Source organism: Zalophus californianus, chromosome 2 (assembly GCF_009762305.2).
Source record: "Zalophus californianus isolate mZalCal1 chromosome 2, mZalCal1.pri.v2, whole genome shotgun sequence".
NCBI classification, from domain to species: domain Eukaryota; kingdom Metazoa; phylum Chordata; class Mammalia; order Carnivora; family Otariidae; genus Zalophus; species Zalophus californianus.
The window spans coordinates 119,579,040-119,585,076 of NC_045596.1; the positions used below are offsets into that span (position 1 = coordinate 119,579,040).

General features: G+C 38.2%; 1 non-coding gene across 1 annotated transcript; it reads left to right on the plus strand.

The window, feature by feature from the left end:
• Positions 1-2,484: 2,484 nt before the first annotated feature.
• Positions 2,485-2,591, plus strand: LOC113926042. Its single transcript, XR_003521128.1, has one exon. It is a non-coding gene; the product is annotated as a U6 spliceosomal RNA (small nuclear RNA).
• The last annotated feature ends 3,446 nt before the right edge of the window (positions 2,592-6,037 follow it).

Sequence of the window (6,037 nt, forward strand, 5' to 3'; positions counted from 1 at the left end):
TCAGCCATTGATATTTCCTTAATCTAGCACTTAAAACCACTGGTTCCTCACTAAACAATCTAAGATATCAAATGCGGGACACACAGTATCTCTTTACATATTTGTTTATTTCCTATCTGTTGTGTATTGGTTTGATATGATTTCAAATCCACTTGTTTCTGACCTACGTGAAGTTTTTTAATCCATTTGGTTATGACAAAGACTGTTCTCACCAATAAGAACGCAGTAGCTCAGCTGCCCACGTGCCCCACTGGGGCTTATGGAAAAACATGAAGAAACAACTATGGCAGGGGAATATTTACACTATAAACACCCGAAGTTTATAAGGATTATCTGAGAATGTTCTGTCTGGGCAAGGAGACTCTCTGCTGATCTAAAAAGTTCTCCAAAGACTTTGGGGGTGTTAGCTCCTGCCACAGTAAAGGCAACTCTTACCAGCAGTGGTAAAAAGTGAAGTGGCACCTGCAAAGGAGACCCTGTGGCCTGTCAGTACCAGCCCTGGTGATCCCTAGCAACATGCTTTAGCAACAGAGGACTTTTATTTTTGTGCTGGCAGCTGGCATTTCTCCCCTGGTTAAGCCATCACTCTTAAGTATCAACTCCTATAAAGGTATATACTTCAGCCTAATTTTGACTTTTTTCCTTTCATCTCCACTTGCCTGGAGCAACAGTGTAATAAATCTATCATTTCTTTGCAGCATGTTATATCTTTACGAGCTTATTAAGAGACATTATCCTATAAGCTTTTGGCTCATGGAATTCCTGCAGTGAACCTGTGTTTAAATAAATTTCTGGCAAAGGCATACTCAGTCTCTGAGCATTCATTTGCCACCCAAAACAAAACACCATTCACTCCCTAACCCAATACAAATTTGCTTATTCTGAGAATCCAAGCCTGTTCTTAGAGTATCACCAAGGCCCTTCTAGTGGTTGGTCTCGTTCCCCCCCACCCCAAGTAGGCTCAATGCCCAGCATGGGACTTGAACTCATGACCTGAGATTGAGAGTTGCATGCTCTACCGACTGAGCCAGCCAGGTGTCCTGGTCTCCTTTCAATCTTATCTTACTTGGGTTCCAAGACATTAATCATTTCTTCCTCTTGACATTCTTTCCTTCCAGGGCACCCATGGTATTATTGTCATCAACCTTCTCTCTCTTTCCCCATCTCTCCAACTCTTCTTCATCATCATGGCTGAGTTTCAAACTTCATTTCTCTTAAAGACTTTCAGAACATTCCACACCACACTAATCTTTCCTTTCTCTATAGTACTGTAGCTCTTAAATTATATCCTATTATGTTAGTACATAGCTATTTATTTTTTTAAAGATTTTATTTATTTACTTGACACAGAGAGAGAGAGAGAGATCACAAGCGGGGTGGGGTGGGGGGGCAGAGGGAGAGGAAGAAGCAGGCTCCCCACCAAGCAGAGAGTCTGAACAGAGAGTCCAATGCGGGGCTCGATCCCAGGACCCTGGGATCATGACCTGAGCCTAAGGCAGATGCTTAACCGACTGAGCCACCCAGGCATCCCAGTACATAGCTATTTATTTTCTCATTCTGTTTGTTGTAGAATTTTAAGACATAAAAACAGTTAATAGGACATAAGCATCTTATCATTAAGTCTCCTTAGCTGCTCATTTCAATCATATCTTAAAGTGGTTTGTCTTAATATTGCCCTAATTCCTAGGTTCTAACAGCATTTCCTAGAGTGGAAATGTTATCTCCATAATTTAACTTTTTTATTTTTTATTTTTTTAAAGATTTTATTTATTTATTTGAGAGAGAGAATGAGAGATAGAGAGCATGAGAGGGAAGAGGGTCAGAGGGACAAGCAGACTCCCTGCTGAGCAGGGAGCCTGATGTGGGACTCGATCCTGGGACTCCAGGACCATGACCTGAGCCAAAGGCAGTCGTTTAACCAACTGAGCCACCCAGGCACCCAATAATTTAACTTTTTTAAATGATGAATTCCTACTCAGTTTTCAGGATTAGTTTGTACTTCATTTCCTCAGTGAAGCCTTTCCCAACACCCTTTTCCCTAAATCTTTCATTACTTCCTCCTCTATGTTCCCAGCATGAACATTTCTCACAATCATGAATCACATTGCAGTATCCTTATTTGTTTAAATGTCTACTTTGCCCACTGGACTGTGGGCTATATGTGGTATATGTATAGTGTGGTATAAATGTGGGGGGATGAGTGTGTGTGTGTGTGTGTGTGTGTGTGTTCGTCTGCCTATCTGGTACAAGAGGTTTGTGTGGTGTCTGTGGTATATGTGTGTGTGGTATGTGAATATAAAAAGATTTTGGGGCTCCTGGGTGGCACAGTCAGTTAAGCCTCCAACTCTTGGTTCTGGCTCAGGTCATGATCTCAGGCTCTGTGCTCGTCCTGGAGTCCACTTGAGATTCTCTCCCTTTCCCTCTGCCCTTCCCACTTGTGCTCTCTCTAAAAAATAAATAAATCTTAAAAAAAAAAGATTTTAAGTGCTTGCTTCAGCAGCACATATACGAAAATTGGAATGATACAGAGAAAATTAGCATGGCCCCTGCGCAAGGATGATGTGCAAATTCGTGAAGTATTCCATATTAAAAAAAAAAAAAGATTTAAAAAGACCTCTTGGAAAATAAATGAAGCTTACAGATGTTTTTGAAAATATGAGCCTTCGTATGATTCTTCTGGAGAACAAAACCATGAGGCAAATGGTGTTGTATCTGTATGTATGTATGTGTGTGTGTGTATATATATATATACGTATATATATGTATATACGTATATATATACACAAAGTGTATATATGTAAACACTAATAATTCATACATAGATACAATTATAGCCAATATAATGTAGGCTTTTTTTTTTTTTTTTTTAAAAATAGTCTTGTATCCTTTTTTTTTTTTTTAAAGATTTTATTTATTTATTCATGAGAGACAGAGGAGGAGAGAGAGAGAGGGAGAGAGAGAGAGAGAAGCAGAGGGAGAAGCAGGCTCCCAAGGAGCAGGGAGCCTGATGCGGGACTCGATCCCAGGACCCTGGGATCATGACCTGAGCCGAAGGCAGACGTTTAACCATCTGAGCCACCCAGGCGCCCAATGTAGGCTTTTTTTTAGTTTCACATTTCAGAGAAATTCTAATTAAAGAACTAATTCTTTATTAATTTTTATTTATTATTTATTTTATTAATTTATTTTTTATTAATTTGTACTAAAGAATTCTTCCCATAACACACACACACACACACACACACACACACACACACTATTTACTATAAAAATTTGGTCTCCATATTTAACAGATTCATCACAGATGGCGTTTACCTGGTATGGTAGGTTGAACAGTACCCCTAAAGGTTAATGTCCACCAGAACCTCAGAATATGATTTTATTTGGAAATAGAGTCTTTGCAGATGTAATTAGGGTAGGGATCCAGACGAGAGCACACTGAATTTGGGTGGGCCCGAAATTCAGTTAGCCTCCTTATAAAAGACGGAAAAAAACACCTAGGGATACATGAAAGGAAAGCTGTGTGAAGACAGAGGCTTAGATTGGAATTATGCTGCCACAAGCCAAGAAATGCCAGGAACCACCCCAAACTAGAAGATGCAAAGAGGAATTCCCCCCTAGAGCCTTTGGTGGGAGGACAGCTTTCCTGACACCTGCCTTCCAGAATTGTGAGAGAATAAATTTTTCTTCTTTTAAGACACCAGATTTGTGGTGAACTGTTTGAGCAATCCTAGGAAATGAATACACCACTTATCAATTATTCCTTACCCTTAGATAATGAGTACTTCTTATATATGCTTTAGTGAAATAATCATTTTGCCTCCTAAAGCTTTTTTTTCATACATACTTATCTTTAAAAATAAAACAATTTCAGAAATCAAATGAGAAAATGCCTGAAACTTAACAGGGATTTTCATTTGACTCCCAAACAGTCCAAAGAGAAGCAAAAAACACTATGTGTATTATATCCAATATCCAATATCCAATATGTATTTCACAAACTTGAACTAGAAAAGGAGTTTTAATTTGTGTTTTAGCAGTAATGTTCTTTTTAATTTTTTTCAAATTATGTATTTCCAGAATTCACTTGTTATTAAGTCTGTTGTATATTACTTAAAAATTGTCATTTATATTTCGAACTTTTTCAAAACTGTTCAAATTGAACTGTTCAAACTGAATCTCTTTCACTTTTGCCTCTTCAATTACCTTTAGCCTATTAGCTTTTAATTACTCTCACCTTTCCCTGCAAATTAGAAAAATCTAGCTTTTAAAAAATATCTAAGCCTTGTCCCCATGTCTAGAGAATCTGATTTAACTATTTAAAATGTAGCGTAGCAGCAATATATTTCACAAATACATTTGTACTTTTCTTCAAACTCTCTACAATTCATTCCCATGGACACTTGAAGTTGTGGGCCACTACTGTAATGTGAACATACATGCCAACTGCTAATCCTAGAGGCTAAAAATTTGCTTTTTTCATACCACGTACTTACTATTTATCTGCAGGATTTTGTAAAACTGTTCATCAATGGTAGACAAGGATTTCACAACAGTAAAACTTTTTAGGAATAAAATAAATTATTGAAAACTCCATATAATCACCATCATAAAAATCACAAAGTAGAAAGGAACCTAATGGAAAAGAATAGAGAGCCCAGAATAAAGCATATGTGTAGATGGTCAATTAACTTATGACAAAGGAGCCAAGAATATACAATGGGAAATTAATAAATGGTGGTGGGAAGACTGGATAGCCACATGCAGAAGAATAAAACTGAGTCTCTCTCTTATATCATACACAAAAATAAACTCAAAATGGGTTAAAGACTTGAATTTAAGACCTGAAACCGAAGGACTTCTAGAAGAAAACATGAGGAGTAAGCTTCTTGACACTGGTCTTTACAATGATTTTTTTGGATTTAATGCCAAAAACAAAGGCAAAGAAAGCAAAAATAAACAAGTGGTCATACATACATCAAACCAAAAAGCTTCTGCATAGCAAAGGAAATTATCAGCAAAATAAAAAGACAAACTATGGAATGGAAGAAAATGCTGGTGAACTACCTATCCAATAAGGGGTTAATATCCAAAATATATAAGAAGCTCATACAACTCAATAGCAGAAAAACAAATAACCTAATTTTAAAAATGGGCAAAGAACCTGAATAGACATATTCCAGAGAAAACATACAAATGGCCAACAGGCTCATAAAAGCTACTCAACATCACTAACCACTAGGGAAATGCAAATCAAAACCACAATGAGATATCACCTCACAGCTGTTAGAATGGCTATTAACAAAAACACAAGAGATAACAAATGCTGGCAAGGATGTGGAGAAAAGGGAACCAGCATGCACTGTTGGTGGGAATGTAAACCGGTGCGGTCAATATGGAAAACAGTATGGAGGTTCCTCAAAAAGATACAAATAGAACTACCATATGACCCAGCAATTCCACTTCTGAAATATATATCCAAAGGAAATAAAATCATAATCTTGAAAACAACATCTGCACTCCCATGTTTACTGCAGCATTATTCACAATAGCCAAGATATGGAAACAACTTAAGTGTCTGTCAATGGATGAATGGATGGATAGATAAAGAAGATGTGAGATATAGGTTATAGATATAGATACGGATATAATTCAGCCTTAAAAAAGAAGGAAACCCTGCCGTTTGCCACAACATGGATAAACCTGGAGGGTATTGGGGGGTGGAGCAAGATGGCAGAGGAGTAGGACACCTGGATTTCGTCTGGTCTCAGGAATTCAGCTGAATAGGGATCAAACCATTCTGAACACCTATGAACTCAACAGGAAATCGAAGATAAGAAGAGTAACAACTCTCTGAACAGAAAAGCGACCACTTTCTGGAAGGTAGGACGTGCGGAGAAGTGAATCCGAGGCGATATTCGGGAAGATAGACGGCGGGGGAGGGGGCCTCTGTCGGCTGCTTCTGGCAAGTGATAGAGCCACAGAGTACAAAATCGGAACTTTTAGAAGCCAGCTCCGCTGAGGGACGTCGCTCCAG